Raw genomic sequence first — 17793 nt, 5'->3', positions numbered from 1 at the left:
ATCCGGGGTGTTACATTGAGCTAGCCAAACTTTCATAACATCTGCATCGGCTCCTGCAATAGGTTTGTCACCTAGCGCGCATCAAGGACATAATTCTTCTGTGCAGCAATGAAGATAAACCTCAGATCACAGATCCAATACGCATCCTTGCTACTAACATCTTTCAACTTAGTTTTCTCTAGGAACATATCAAGAATAAAACAGGGAAGCTAAACGTGAGCTTTTGATCTACAACACAGATATGCTAATACTACCAGGACTAAGTTCATGATAAATTTAAGTTCAATTAATCATATTACTTAAGAACTCCCACTTAGATAGACATCCCTCTAATCCTCTAAGTGATCACGTGATCCATATCAACTAAACCATGTCCGATCATCACGTGAGATGGAGTAGTTTCAATGGTGAACATCACTATGTTGATCATATCTACTATATGATTCACGCTCGACCTTTCGGTCTCCGTGTTCCGAGGCCATATCTGTTATATGCTAGGCTCGTCAAGTTTAACCTGAGTACTCCGCATGTGCAACTGTTTTGCACCCGTTGTATTTGAACGTAGAGCCTATCACACCCGATCATCACATGGTGCCTCAGCACGAAGAACTTTCGCAACGGTGCATACTCAGGGAGAACACTTGTACCTTGATAATTAGTGAGAGATCATCTTATAAAGCTACCATCAAACTAAGAAAAATAAGATGTATAAAAGATAAACATCACATGCAATCAAAATATGTGACATGATATGGCCATCATCATCTTGTGCCTTTTGATCTCCATCTTCAAAGCATCGTCATGATTTCCATCGTCACCGGCATGACACCATGATCTCCATCATCTTGATCTATATCAATGTGTCGTCACATGGTCGTCTCGCCAACTATTGCTATCGCATAGTGATAAAGTAACGCAATTATTTGGTGCTTGCATCTTATGCAATAAAGAGACAACCATAAGGCTTCTGCCAGTTGCCGATAACTTTAGCAAAACATGATCATCTTATACAACAACTTATATCTCATCACATCTTGACCATATCACATCACAACATGCCCTGCAAAAACAAGTTAGACATCCTCTACTTTGTTGTTGCAAGTTTTATGTGCCTGCTACAGGCTTAGCAAGAACCATTCTTACCTACGCATCAAAACCACAATGATAGTTTGTCAAGTTGGTGTTGTTTTAACCTTCACAAGGACCGGGCGTAGCCACACACGGTTCAACTAAAGTTGGAGAAACTGGCACCCGCCAGCCACCTGTGTGCAAAGCACGTCGGTAGAACCAGTCTCGCGTAAGCGTATACGTAATGTCGGTCCGGGCCGCTTCATCCAACAATACCGCCGAACCAAAGTATGACATGCTGGTAAGCAATATGACTTATATCGCCCACAACTCACTTGTGTTCTACTCGTGCATATTACATCAACGCATAAAACCTGGCTCGGATGCCACTGTTGGGAAACGTAGTAATTTCAAAAATTTCCTATGCATACGCAAGATCATGGTGATGCATAGAAACGAGAGGGGAGAGTGTTGTCCACGTACCCTCGTAGACCGAAAGCGGAAGCGTTAGCACAATGCGGTTGATGTAGTCGTACGTCTTCATGATCCGACTGATCAAGTACCGAACGCACGGCACCTCCAAGTTCAGCACACGTTCAGCCCGATGACGTCCCTCGAACTCCGATCCAGCCGAGTGTGGAGGGAGAGTTTTGTCAGCACGACAGCGTGGTGACGATGATGATGTTCTACCGATGCAGGGCTTCGCCTAAGCACCGCTACAGTATTATCGAGGTGGACTATGGTGGAGGGGGGCACCGCACACGGCTAAAAAGATCAACTGATCAATTGTTGTGTCTCTAGGGTGCCCCCTGCCCCCGTATACAAAGGAGCAAGGGGGGTGCGGCTGGCCAGGAGAGAGGGCGCGCCAGGAGGAGTCCTACTCCCACCGGGAGTAGGACTCGCCCCTTTCCTAGTTGAATTAGGACTTGGGAGGCGGAAAGAGGAGGGAGAGAGGAAGGAAGGGGGGCGCCACCCCCCTCTCCTTGTCCTATTCGGACTAGGGGGAGGGGCGTGCGGCCCAGCCCTGGCCTCCTCTCCTCTTCTCCGTAAAGGCCCACTTAGGCCCATTAACGTCCCTGGGGGTTCCGGCAACCTCCCGATACTCCGGCAAAATCCCGATTTCACCCGGAACACTTCCGATATCCAAACATAGGCTTCCAATATATCAATATTCATGTCTCGACCATTTCGAGACTCCTCGTCATCTCCATGATCACATCCAGGACTCCGAACAACCTTCGGTACATCAAAACATATAAACTCATAATATAACTGTCATCGAAACGTTAAGCATACGGACCCTACGGGTTCGACAACTATGTAGACATGACCGAGACACGTCTCCGGTCAATAACCAATAGCGGAACCTGGATGCTCATATTGGCTCCCACATATTCTATGAAGATCTTTATCGGTCAGACCGAATAACTACATACGTTTTTCCCTTTGTCATCGGTATGTTACTTGCCCGAGATTCGATCGTCGGTATCTCAATACCTAGTTCAATCTCGTTACCGGCAAGTCTCTTTACTCGTTCCATAATACATCATTCCGCAACTACCTCATTAGTTGCAATGCTTGCAAGGCTTAAGTGATGTGCATTACCGAGAGGGCCCAGAGATACCTCTCCGACAATCGGAGTGACAAATCCTAATCTTGAAATACGCCAACCCAACAAGTACCTTCGGAGACACCTGTAGAGCACCTTTATAATCACCCAGTTACGTTGTGACGTTTGGTAGCACACAAAGTGTTCCTTCGGTAAACGGGAGTTGCATAATCTCATAGTCATAAGAACATGTATAAGTCATGAAGAAAGCAATAGCAACATACTAAACGATTCGATGCTAAACTAACGGAATGAGTCAAGTCAATCACATCATTCTCCTAATGATGTGATCCCGTTAATCAAATGACAACTCATGTATATGGTTAGGAAACATAACCATCTTTGATCAACGAGCTAGTTAAGTAGAGGTATACTAGTGACACTCTGTTTGTCTATGTATTCACACATGTATTATCTTTTCGGTTAATACAATTCTAGCATGAATAATAAACATTTATCATGATATAAGGAAATAAACAATAACTTTATTATTGCCTCTAGGCCATATTTTCTTCAGTTATATGGTCAAGACATGATGTGATATACGTTATTGTATGAGATGATCATGTTTTCTAAAAGTTATCGGCAACTAGGAGGAGCCTTATGGTTGTCGCTTTATTGTATGAAATGCAAACGCCATGTAATTGCTTTACTTTATCACTATGCTTTAGTGATAGTTGTAGAAGCGATAGTTGTAGAAGCTATAGTTGGTGAGACGACCACGACGCTACAATGGAGATCAAGGTGTTAAGCCGGTGACGATGAAGATCATGATGGTGCTTTGGAGATGGAGATCAAAGGCACAACATGATGATGGCCATATCATGTCACATATTTTGATTGCATGTTTTGTTTATCTTTTATGCATCTTATTTTGCTTAGTACGGCGATAGCATTATAAGATGATCCCTCACTAAAATTTCAAGGTATAAGTGTTTTCCCTTAGTATGCACCATTGCGACAGTTCGTCGTGCTAAGACACCATGTGATGATCGGGTGTGAGAAGCTCTACGTTCACATACAACAGGTGCAAGACAGTTTTGCACATGCGGAATAGTCAGATTAAACTTGACGGGCCTAGCATGTACAGACATGGCCTCGGAACACTGGAGACCGAAAGGTCGAACGTGAATCATATAGTAGATAAGTTCAACGTAAAGATGTTCACCATTGAAAACTACTCCATCTCACGTGATGATCGGACATGGTTTAGTTGATTTGGATCACGTGACCATTTAGATGACTCGAGGGATGTCTATCTAATTGGGAGTTCTTAAGTTATATGATTAGTTGAACTTAATTTATCATGAACTTAGTCCTGATAGTATTTCCATATCTATGTTATAGATCAATAGCTCGTGTATAGCTACCCTGTTTTATTTTTGATATGTTCCTAGAGAAAATGAAGTTGAAAGATGATAGTAGCAATGATGTGGACTGGGTCTATGATCTGAGGATTATCCTTATTGCTGCACAGAAAAATTATGTCCTTGAAGCACCGCTAGGTGACAGACCTATTGCAGAAGCAGAGGCAGACGTTATGAACGTTTGACAAGCTCGGTATGATGACTACTTGATAGTTTAGTGCACCATGCTTTACAGCTTAGAACCGGGACTTAAAAAACATTTTGTATGCTAGGGAGCACATAAGATGTTCCAAGAGTTGAAATTGGTATTTAAGACTCATGCCCATGTCGAGAGGTATGATACCTCTGACAAGTACTTTGCCTACAATATGGAAGAGAATGGCTCAGCCAGTGAGCATGTACTCAAAATGCCCGGGCAGTACAATCGCTTGAATCAAGTGGGAGTTAATCTTCCAGATAAAGATAGTGATTGACAAAGTTCTCCAGTCACTATCACCAAGCTACTAGAACTTTGTGATAAACTATAATATGCAAGGGATGACGAAAACGATTCCCGAGCTCTTCGCGATGCTGAATCGGCGAAGGTAGGAATCAAGACAAAGCATCAAGTGTTGATGGTTGACAAGAAAGGGAACTTCAAGAAGAATGACAAGCAAGTTGCCACTCCCGTGAAGAAGCCCAAAGCTAGACCTAAGTGTAAAACTGAGTGCTTCTACTACAAAGGGAATGGTCACTGGAAGCGGAACTACCCCAAATACTTGGCGGATAAGAAGGATGGCAAAGTGAACAAAGGTATATTTGATATGCATGTTATTGATGTGTATTTTACTAGTGTTCATAGTAACCCCAGGGTATTTGATACCGGTTCAGTTGCTAAGATTAGTAACTCGAAATAGGAGTTACAAAATGAATAGAGAATAGTTAAGGGCGAGGTGATGATGTGTGTTGGAAGTGATTATAGGGTTAATAAGATCACCATCGCACACTCCCTCTATCTTTGGGATTAGGCTTGGACCTAAATAAATGTTGTTTGGTGTTTGCGTTGGGCATGAATATGATTGGATCATGTTTATTGCAATACGGTTATTCGTTTATGTCAGAGAATAATTGTTGTTATGTTTACATGAATAAAACATTCTATGGTCATACACCCAATGTAAATGGTTTATCGAAGCTCGATCTTAGTGATACCCATATTCATAATATTGATGCCAAAATATGCAACATTGATAATGATAGTGCAACATATTTGTGGCACTGCCATTTAGGTCATATTGGTGTAAAGCGCATGAAGAAAATCCATGTAGATGGGCTTTTGGAATCACTTGATTATGAATCATTTGATACTTACGAACCATGCCTCATGGGCAAGATGACTAAAACTCCGTTCTCCGAAACAATGGAGCGAGCCAATGACTTATTGGAAACAATACATATCGATGTATGTGGTCCAATGAGTGTTGAGGCACGCGGCGGGTATCATTATTTTCTGACCTTTACAGATTATTTGAGCAGATATAGGTACATCTACTTGATGAAACACAAGTCTGAAAGATTTGAAAAGTTCAAAGAATTTCATAACGAAGTGGAGAATCATCATAACAAGAAAATAAAGTTTCTACGATCTGATGGCGGAGTCAAATATTTGAGTTACGAGTTTGTCCTTCATTTAAAACAATGTGGAATATTTTCACAACTCATGCCTCCTGAAACACCACAGGGTAATGGTGTGTCCTAACGTCGTAACCTTACTTTATTAGATATGGTGCAATCTATGATGTCTCTTACTGATTTACCACTATCGTTTTGGGGTTATGCATTAGAGACAGCTGCATTCACGTTAAATAGGGCACCGTCTAAATCCGTTGAGACAACACCATATGAAATATGGTTTGGCAAGAAACCAAAGCTGTCGTTTCTTAAAGTTTGGGGTTGCGATGCTTATGTGAAAAAGTTTCAAACCGGTAAGCTCGAACCCAAATCGGAGAAGTGCGTCTTCATAGGACACCCAAAAGAAACTGTTGGGTACACCTTCTATCACAGATCCGAAGGTAAGATATTTTTTTGCTAAGAATAGATCCTTTCTAGAGAAGGAATTTCTCTCGAAATAAGTGAGTGGGAGGAAAGTATAACTTGATGAGGTAATTGTACCTTCTCTCGAATTGGAAAGTAGCTCATCACAGAAATCAGTTCCAGTGATGCCTACACCAACTAGAGAGGAAGCTAAAGATAATGATCATGAAACTTTAGATCAATTTACTACCGAACCTCGTAGGTCAACTAGAGCACGTTCCGCACTAGAGTGGTACGGTAATCCTGTTCTGGAAGTCATGTTACTGGACCATGACGAATCTACGAAATATGAGGAAGCGATGATGAGCCCAGATTCCGATAAATGACTTGAGGCCATGAAATCCGAGATAGGATCCATGTATGAGAACAAAGTGTGGACTTAGGTTGACTTGCCCGATGATCGGCGAGCCATAGAGAATAAATGGATCTTCAAGAAGAAGAGTAACGCTGATGGTAATGTTACTGTCTACAAAGGTCTACTTGTTGTGAAAGGTTTTTGGCAAGTTCAAGGAGTTGACTACGATGAGACCTTCTCACCCGTAGCACTGCTGAAGTCTGTCCGAATCATGTTAGCAATTGACGCATTTTATAATTATGAAATCTGGCAAATGGACGTCAAAACTGCATTCCTTAATGGATTTCTCAAAGAAGAGTTGTATATGATGCAACCAGAAGGTTTTGTTGATCCTAAAGATGCTAACGAAGTGTGCAAGCTCCGGCAATCCATTTAAGGACTGGTGCAAGCATCTCGGAGTTGGAATATATGCTTTGATAATGTGATCAAAGCATATGGTTTTATACAGGCTTTCAGAGAAGCATGTATTTACAAGAAAGTGAGTGGGAGCTCTGTAGCATTTCTAATATTATATATGGATGACATATTGTTGATTGGAAATGATGTAGAATTTCTAGAAAGCATAAAAGGATACTTGAACAAAAGTTTTTCAATGAATGACCTCGGTGAAGCTGCTTATATATTAGGCATCAAGATCTATAGAGATAGATCAAGACGCATAATTGGACTTTCACAAAGCACATACCTTGATAAAGTTTTGAAGAAGTTCAAAATGGACCAGTCTAAGAAAGGATTCTTGCCTGTATTACAAGGTGTGAATTTGACTAAGACTCAAAGCCCGACCACGGCAAAAGATAGACAGAGAATGAAAGTCATTCCCCATGCCTCAGCCATAGGTTCTATACGATATGCCATGCTGTGTACCAGACCTATTGTGTACTTTGCCATGAGTTTGGCACGGGGGTACAATAGTGATCCCGGAGTATATCACTGGACAGCTGTCAAAATTATCCTTAGATGACTAAGGAAATATTTCTCGGTTATGGAGGTGATAAAGAGTTTGTCGTAAAGAGTTACGCCGATGCTAGCTTTTACACAGATTCAGATGACTCTGAGTCTCAATCTAGATACATATGGAAAGTGGGAGCAATTAGCTAGAGTAGATCCATGGAGAACTTTGTAGACATAGAAATTTGCAAAATACATACGGATCTGAATGTGGCAGACCCGTTGACTAAACTTATCTCACAAGCCAAACATGATCACACCTTAGTGCTCTTTGGGTGTTAATCACATAGCGATGTGAACTAGATTATTGACTCTAGTAAACCCTTTGGATGTTGGTCACATGGCGATGTGAACTATGGGTGTTAATCACATAAAGATGTGAACTATTGGTGTTAATCACATGGCGATGTGAACTAGATTATTGACTCTAGTGCAAGTGGGGGACTGAAGGAAATATGCCCTAGAGGCAATAATAAAGTTGTTATTTATATTTTCTTATATCAAGATAAATGTTTATTATTCATGCTAGAATTGTATTAACCAAAAACTTGATACATGTGTGGATACATACACAAAACACAGCGTCCCTAGTAAGCCTCTACTAGACTAGCTCGTTAATCAAAGATGGTTAAGTTTCCTAACCATAGACATGTGTTGTCATTTGATGAAAGAGATCACATCATTAGGAGAATGATGTGATGGACAAGACCTATCCGTTAGCTTAGCATAATGATCATTAAGTTTTATTTTTATTGCTTTCTCCATGACTTATACATATTCCTTTGACTATGAGATTATGCAACTCCTGAATACCGGAGGAATACCTTGTGTGCTATCAAACGTCACAACATAACTGGGTGATCATAAAGATGCTCTATATGTATCTCCGAAGGTGTTTATTGGGTTGGCATAGATCGAGATTAAGATTTGTCACTCCGAGTATCGGAGAGGTATCTTTGTGCCCTCTCGGTAATGCACATCATAATAAACCTTGCAAGCAATGTGACTAATGAGTTAGTTATGGGATGATGCATTACATAACAAGTAAAGATACTTGTCGATAACGAGATTGAGCTAGGCATGAAGATACTGACGACCAAATCTCGGCAAGTAACAAACCGATGACAAAGGGAATAACATATGTTGTCATTACGGTACGACCGATAAAGATCTTCGTAGAATATGTGGGAACCAATATGAGCATCTAGGTTTCGCTGTTGGTTATTGACCAGAGAGGTGTCTCGGTCATGTCTACATAGTTCTCGAACCCGTAGGGTCCGCACGCTTAACATTCGATGATGATTTTGTATTATATGTGTTATGTGATTTGATGACCGATTGTTGTTCGGATTCCCGGATGAGATCACACTAGTAGAAAACAGGGCTATGGTCCAGGCCGGGTCAGCCCATTAGTCCCGGTTCAGTCTAGAACCGGGACCAATGTGGGCATTGGTCCCGGTTCGTGAAGCCAGGGGGCCGGCCGGGCCAAGTGGGCCATTGGTCCCGGTTCATCTGGACCTTTTGGTCCCGGTTTGTGGGAGGAATTGGGACCAATGGGCCTCGCTCCTGGCCCACCACCATTGGTCCCGGTTGGTGGCTTGAACCGGGACCAAAGGCTCCCCTTTAGTCCCAGCTCATGTCACCAACCGGGACGAATGAGGTGCCTATATATACCCCCTCGCGCAAGAGCAGAGCACAGTGCTCTGTTTTTTCTGGCCGAGGGGGAGAGGGCTTTGTGGTGCTCTAGCTCACCTCCTATGCACATGAGGTGTTCGATGGAATACCCGAGCCACACTACTTAAGCTTTCTCCTCTAGAAGCTCGACCTCCAAGCTCCATTTTCCTCGAGATTTGTCTAGATTTAGCGGTCCGTCACGCCCCGTCCCCGTCTTCACCACCGTTGATCACCCGCGCCGATCTCATCACCGACACCACCGTGGTGAGCCTCTTGTTCTTATCTTCTTTCTGAAAGGAAAAATATTCTTACTTGTATGTTTAGATAGATACTTGTATCATTTTCTTACATTTATTATTGCATCTTATATAGAGCGATTGTTTTGGTATCCGCCCCCGTCGGCCCTCGTCCTGTCTATTGTTCGGATGTGGTATGTATATTATCTTTATAACTATTGGTTCATTTATTGTTTATGAAAATTATGCCGACCAACGTGAAATAGATTTTATTTATCTAGGATGTATGTGAATCGGAAATGCCAACCGACCCTATTGTCGAGAGGTTAAATTTAGTTGAAGAAGAAAACAATTTGTTGAAGGAAAAAATAAAAAAAATTGAGGAGGAGAAGATGATATTGGAGTTGCATGTTGCGGATGTCGTCGATGATCACAAGATCAAGATGGATGCAATGCGCTTGAAGATTAGAAAGATTAGAAAATATGCCATTCATACCGAGGCTTGGTATCATTATGCCGTTGGATCAATTGTTACCTTGGTTGCGATTATGATCGCATTTGTTTTCGCATTGAAATGTTTTACATAGTTTCAATGTATGGTTTAATTAATTAGATGCTCTGGAGAGCTATATGTTGTTAGATGAGAACTATGTATGCACTTTGGTTTTAATGTGATGATGAACTTCTATTAATTTGGACACTTAATTATATATAATGCACGCAGATGAACCGGCAATGGATGTACGGTGACAGACACACCCGCGAGTACATTAAGGGCGTGCATGAGTTTCTCGATGCGGCTGAGGCAAACAAGCATAATGGTTTTATGTGTTGTCCATGCACTGAATATGGGAATACAAGGTCTTACTCTAACCGGAAAATCCTTCACTCCCACCTGCTTTACAAGGGTTTCATGCCACACTATAATGTTTGGACGAGGCACGGAGAAATAGGGGTTATGATGGAAGACAGCGAAGAAGAAGAGTACGATGACAACTATGTGCCCCCTGAATACGGTGATGCTGCAACGGGGGGAGTTGGTGAAGATCAAGAGGAACCAGACGATGTGCCCAATGATGCTACCACGGGTGAAGCTGCTGAAGATCAAGAGGAACCAGACGATGTGCCCGATGATGATGATCTCCGCCGGGTCATTGTCGATACAAGGACGCAATGCATTAGTTAAAAGGAGAAGCTGAAGTTCGATCGCATGTTAGAGGATCACAAAAAAGGGTTATACCCCAATTGCGAAGATGGCAACACAAAGCTTGGTACCGTACTGGAATTGCTGCAGTGGAAGGCAGAGAATGCTGTGGCTGACAAAGGATTTGAGAAGCTACTGAAAATATTGAAGAAGAAGTTTCCAAAGGATAACGAATTACCCGACAGTACATACGCAGCAAAGAAGGTCGTATGCCCTCTAGGATTGGAGGTGGAGAAGATACATGCATGCCCTAATGACTGCATCCTCTACCGCGGTGCATACAAGGATCTGAATGCATGCCCGGTATGCGGTGCATTGCGGTATAAGATCAGACGAGATGACCCTGGTGATGTTGATGGCGAGCCCCCCAGGAAGAGGGTTCCTGCGAAGGTGATGTGGTATGCTCCTATAATACCACGGTTGAAACGTCTGTTCAAAAATGAAGAGCATGCCAAGTTGATGCGATGGCACAGTGAGAACCGAAAGAAAGATGGGAAGTTGAGAGCACCCGCTGACGGGTCGAAGTGGAGAAAAATCAAGAGCAATTACTGGGATGAGTTTGCAAAGGACCCAAGGAATGTATGGTTTGCTTTAAGCACGGATGGCATTAATCCTTTTGGGGAGCAGAGCAGCAATCACAGCACCTGGCCCGTGACTCTATGTATGTATAACCTTCCTCCTTGGATGTGCATGAAGAGGAAGTTCATTATGATGCCAGTTCTCATCCAAGGCCCTAAGCAACCCGGCAACGACATTGATGTGTACCTAAGGCCATTAGTTGAAGAACTTTTACATCTTTGGAATGGAAACAGTGTACGTACGTGGGATGAGCACAGACAGGAGGAATTTAACCTTAAGGCGTTGCTGTTCGTGACCATCAATGATTGGCCCGCTCTCAGTAACCTTTCAGGACAGACAAACAAAGGATACCACGCATGCACGCACTATTTAGATGACACTGAAAGTATATACTTGGACAAATGCAGGAAGAATGTGTACCTGGGCCATCGTCGATTTCTTCCGACCAACCATCAATGTCAAAAGAAAGGCAAGCATTTCAAAGGCGAGGCAGATCACCGGAAGAAGCCCGCCATGCGCACCGGTGATCACGTGCTTGCTATGGTCAATGATTTACACTACGTAATCTTTGGAAAGGGTCCCGGTGGACTAGCTGTTCCGAATGACGCTGAGGGACACGCACCCATGTGGAAGAAGAAATCTATATTTTGAGACCTACCCTACTGGAAAGACCTAGAGGTCTGCTCCTCAATCAACGTGATGCACGTGACGAAGAACCTTTGCGTGAACCTGCTAGGCTTCTTGGGCGTGTATGGGAAGACAAAAGATACACCTGAGGCATAGGAGGACCTCCAACGTTTGCACGAAAAAGACGGCATGCCTCCGAAGCTGTATAAAGGTCCTGCTAGCTACGCTCTTACGAAAGAAGAGAAAGAAATCTTCTTTGAATGCCTACTCAGTATGAAGATCACGACTGGCTTCTCGTCGAATATAAAGGGAATAATAAATATGCCAGAGAAAAAGTTTCAGAACCTAAAGTCTCATGACTGCCACGTGATTATGACGCAACTGCTTCCGGTTGCATTGAGGGGGCTTCTACCGGAAAACGTCCGATTAGCCATTGTGAAGCTATGTGCATTCCTCAATGCAATCTCTCAGAAGGTGATTGATCCAGAAATGGTACCAAGGCTAAGGAGTGATGTGGCGCAATGTCTTGTCAGTTTAGAGCTGGTGTTCCCACCATCCTTCTTCAATATCATGACGCACGTCCTAGTTCATCTAGTCGACGAGATTGTCATCCTGGGGCCCGTATTTCTACACAATATGTTCCCCTTTGAGAGGTTCATGGGAGTCCTAAAGAAATATGTCTGTAACCGCGCTAGGCCAGAAGGAAGCATCTCCATGGGCCATCAAACAGAGGATGTTATTGGGTTTTGTGTTGACTTCATTCCTGGCCTTAACAAGATAGGTCTCCCTAAATCACGGTATGAGGGGAGACTGACTGGAAAAGGCACTCTTGGAAGAGACTCAATAATATGCACACAAGAACAGTCTACGCTCCAAACACCCGGAGTAGTGCGACGACTGGATTACATGTGAACACATCAGGACTTTCAGCAGTTGGTTGGAAACACTTCTCAGAGGTGACAACACTGTTTGTGATGAGTTATACTTATTGTCCAGGGGACCATCTTTGACTGTATTGACTTACAAAGGATACGAGATAAATGGGAATACATTTTACACGATCGCCCAAGATCAAAAGAGCACCAACCAAAACAGCGGTGTCCGCTTTGATGCAGCAACCGAGAGCGGAAAGGATACATATTATGGTTACATAGTGGACATATGGGAACTTGACTACGGACCTGATTTTAAGTTCCCTTTGTTTAAGTGCAAATGGGTCAATCTGTTAGGCGGCGGGGTACAGGTAGACCCACAGTACGGAATGACAACAGTGGATCTGAAAAATCTTGGGTACACTGACGAACCGTTCATCCTAGCCAATGATGTTGCACAGTTTATCTATGTGGAGGACATGTCTACCAAACCAAGAAAAAGAAAAGATAAGGAAGCGAATACATCATACAATGAGCCAAAGCGCCACATAGTTCTTTCAGGAAAAAGGGACATCCTGGGAGTGGACGGCAAGACAGACATGTCTGAAGATTATGAAAAGTTTCATGAAATTCCTCCCTTCAATGTCAAGGCTGACCCAAGCATCCTGATAAACAATGAAGATTATCCATGGTTACGGCGCAATAAGCAAATGACACAAGCGAAGAAAAAGTGAAGACTTTCTCCCGCAACTTTGCAACACACGAACATGCTACCATTGTCCGTTTTGTACATGCACATGCTATGTGGGTGAAATTATGATACCATCCCAACTTTCAACTTTTTCAGAGTTCATTTGAAATGCTTTCATGTCTTATGGTTCGGCCCTCGTAATACCATGACCATTAGTCCCTGGCCCATGCCAACTTTTAACTTTCAACTTTCAACTTTCTAAAACTAATGGCACTAACAGAAACTTTCCACTTTCATCTATTCTCATTTTTTAGTAAGTTAATCACAAACTTGTGATTCAAACAATTTTCAAAGAATTCAAATTTTAACTATTCAAATTTGAAAACTAATGGCACTAACAGAAAGTTTATAATTTTTCTAAAACTAATGGCACTAACAGAAAGTTTATAATTTTGCTGACCTAAAATCAAAAAGAATTAAAAAATAAAGCAAAAATAAAAGGAAATAAATAATGCAGAAAACAAAACAAAAAAACTGGAAAAAAATAAAAATAGCAACAATAAGTATTTTGTTGTAAGTAGAAACAAAATAAAATAAATAAAGAAACAAAGAAAACAAAAAACAAAAAAAGTGTTTTCAAATTTGAAAAAATGGCACTAACAGATAGTTTATAATTTTTCTAAAACTAAAAGCAAAAAGAATTAATAAATAAAGCAAAAACAAAAGAAAATAAATAATGCAGAAAACAAAACAAAAAATTGGAAATAAAAATAAAAATAGCAACAATAAGTATTTTTTTGTAAGTAGAAACAAAATAAAATAAATAAAGCAACAAAGAAAACAAAAAACAAAAAAGTGTTTTCAAATTTGAGAACTAATGGCAATAACTGAAAGTTTATAATTTTTTCTAAAACTAAAAGCAAAAGGAATTAAAAAATAAAGCAAAAAACAAAAGAAAATAAATAATGCAAAAAAAAACAAAAAAAAGGGAAAAAATATTTTTATAGTAAAGTTAATCACAAACTTGTGATTCACACAAATTTCAAAGAATTCAAATTTTAACTATTCAAATTTGAAAAGTAATGGCACTAACAGAAAGTTTATAATTTTTCTGACCTAAAAGCAAAAAGAATTAAAAAATAAAGCAAAAAACAAAAGGAAATAAATAATGCAAAAAAACAAAACAAAAAACTGGAAAAAAAATAAAAAAAATTGCCACCTATTGGGCCACCACGGCCTGAATACGACTAGAAACCCAACATGGGCCAGGATTCAGGCCCGCAGAAGGCCCAATAGGCCCACAGGCAAAGTAGTGTCAGATTAGGCCCATAGGCCTGCAGTTCAGAGGAGTTCGAGAGGGAGGAGGCAGCAGAGCTTATAAACAGGTGTTGGGCGCTGTCAACTAGTGAGGTGGGACTAAACTTTTGGGCGTGGGGCAGCACAAGGCCATTGGTCCTGGTTGGTGGCACCAACCGGGACTAAAGGTGGCATTGGTCACGGTTTGTGGCACCAACCGGGACCAATGCCCCCCTTTAGTCCCGGTTGGTGCCACCAACCGGGACCAAAGGCCGCCGCTTCCCGCCCTTTGGGCTGCTGAAAATTGGCCTTTGGTCCCGGTTGGTGGCACGAACCGGGACCATAGGTAGGCATTCGTCCCGGTTCGTGGCACGAACCGGGACCAAAGGTGTGGCTATATAAGCCCACACTTGCAAAATTTTCGCCAACTTCTCCCATTCCCCTTCGCCGACGCCGCCAGGCTGCTCCTCCTCGTCGTCACCGTCGCCGCGCCCTGTCCCATCCCTGCGTGCTTGCCATCGCCACACCCTGCCCCATCGCCATGCGCTTGCCATCGCTGTCACCGCGCCCTGCCCTGTCGACGCGCCCTGCCCTGTCGCCGCACCCTGCCCCGTCGCCACCCTCGATCTCGCGCCGCCCTGAGCTCGCGCCGCCCTCATGCTCGCCGTCGTCCCCGGGCTCGCGCGGTGAGCCCCTGCCTCTTCCCCTTTCCTTCTCATCGCCGTCCCCGCACGCACACGGTAGCGCCGTCGCCGCCGTCGCCGTCGCGGCCCTGTCCCACCGCCATGTCCCGCCGTCGCTGTCGTCGCCCATACCAGAGGGCATATATGGATTTTGTTGTCGCTGTCTCGCTGCTGTCGTCACCGCTGTCCCGCCGCCGCAGATGATTTTGTTTGTATATGGATATGATGATTTTGTTCATATATGGATATGATGTATGCATATTGTTTTTCTAAATATATGGATGTATGTTGATGTATGGAATATCCAGTGATATATGTATGTGGATGTATTGTTTTTTCATATATATGATGATTTTTTTGTTCATAGATGATAGATGATCAAATGATGTTTTTTTTCATAGATGATCATATGATTTTTTAGGTTATTTTCATTTGTAGAAATTTTTTATGTATCTAGGAATATTTTTGTTCATAGATGATAGATGATCAAATGATGATTTTTTTGTTCATAGATGATAGATGATCAAATGATGTTTTTTTTGTTCATAGATGATCATATGATTTTTTTAGGTTATTTTCATTTGTAGAAATTTTTGTTCATATATGGATATTTAGGGGGTCGAGGGTCGAGAACTAGTTTAGGGGGTCGAGGGTCAAGAACGTCGGACATTCATGAGAGAGGCGGGGAAGAAGGGGAAGAAGAGGGAGAAGAAGAGGAAGAAGAATAAAAAGAGGAGAAGAAAGAATAAACGAGAAGAAGTTCTTCTCCTCTATTCTTTCTTCTCTTCTTTTTTCTTCTTCTTCTTCCTCTTCTTTTTTTATCGCGAATGAGGGTCGTCGAGGGGTCGAGGGGGGGGGGGGGGACGGCGAACATTCACGAGAGAGGCGGGGAAGAGGGAGAAGAAGAGGAGAGGAAGAAGAGGAAAAAGATAAGAGGAAGAAGAAGAATAAAAAGAGGAGAAGAAAGAATAGATGAGAAGAACTTCTTCTCCTCTATTCTTTCTTCTCCTCTTTTTATTCTTATTCTTCCTCTTCTTTTTTTTATCGGGAACGAGGGCATGTCGAGAGTGTCGTCGAGCGGTCGAGGGTCGGGAAACTAGGGCTTACCCGAAGAAGGAGAAGAAGAGAAGAGGAAGAAGAGGAGAAAAAAAAGAAAAGGAAAAAAAGAGGAAGAAGAAGAAAAAAAAAAGAGGAGAAGAAGAAAGGAATAGCTAGAGGAGAAGACTTTGTCAGTTCTTCTTCTCCTCTAGCTATTCCTTTCTTCTTCTCCTCTTTTTTCTTCTTCTTCTTCTTCTTCTTCTTCTTCTTCTTCTTCTTCTTAATTTTTATCGGGGGTTCGAGGGTTCGAGGGGTCAAGGATCGCCGAGGGGTCGAGAGAGGTTTCCTAGTGTCAAAGTATTGAAGAAATCCATGCCTTCATCATTAGCCGGAAGTAACCAGGGCATGTTGGTACGAAGTTCTGCAAAGTTGTTCTGGAATGGAGTCCCGGATAGAATAATCCGCCTTTTGGTACGAATTCAGTAAAGGCCTTCCAAATAGCGATATTCGGAAGGCTCTTGCTGAACTTTGTATCAAAAAGTGAATTATCCTATCTGGGACTCCGTTCTAGAACAACTTTGAAGAGCTTCGTACCATCATGCACATGTTACTTTCGCCTAATGATGAAGACATGGTTTTGTTGAATCCTTTGACACTAGGCAACCTCCCGACCCCTCGGCGATCCTCTCGAACATGAGAGGAAGAAGAGGATAAAAAAAGAAGAGGAAGAAGAAAAAAAAGAGGAGAAGAAAGAATAGAGGAGTTCTTCTCCTGTTTTTTTTCTTCTTCCTCCTCTTTTTTTTATCGGGAACGAGGGTCGTCGAGGGACATAGATGTAGTGTCGTAGTTGTCGATATATACCCCCTCCCGATAGCTTACTATGATTAGGTAGCTAGTTCTACGTTTGGCACTAATATATCCATCTGTCATGTTTGAATAATAATTGCCATGTTGTAAATATTTGTAGAAACTATGGACACCGCCCTAGACGAAGCAAAAGAAGTGTTGTTGAGGGACATAATCGCAGAAGGAAGTGATGCCATCTCGTTGTTTCTCAACGAAACCGATGGTCTGGAAGGAGAGGGTGAACAAGCTGGCTACGGTGACCTAATGCCGGTGCAAGAAGAAGAACATGAGGACGGCTCCGGTGACCCAATGCCGGTGCAAGAAGGAGACCGTGATGACGGCTCCGGTGACCGAACCGAGTCTGGCCAGGTATATATATTAGTTAAGCCTGTGCTGACTAGCTGATTGATGCATTCATTGTTTTGGTATGTACACATATTAATTAAGTCTTTGTTCTTTTTTCTAGCCCTCCAGATCGAGCACAACTTCGGTAAAGAGACGAGGCCCGAAGAAAAAGTTGAGCTCAGATGAAAATATTGAGATCATAGCAATCTCGCCCGACGGCCAACCGATCGAACCCCTCAGGACAAAGAGCGCATTTGTTGCTCAGTGCGGGGTTCTGGTTAG

The sequence above is a fragment of the Triticum aestivum genome, chromosome 6A, assembly GCF_018294505.1.
Source record: "Triticum aestivum cultivar Chinese Spring chromosome 6A, IWGSC CS RefSeq v2.1, whole genome shotgun sequence".
Taxonomy (NCBI): Eukaryota; Viridiplantae; Streptophyta; class Magnoliopsida; order Poales; family Poaceae; genus Triticum; species Triticum aestivum.
Note: the sequence above shows the minus strand (reverse complement) of the source record.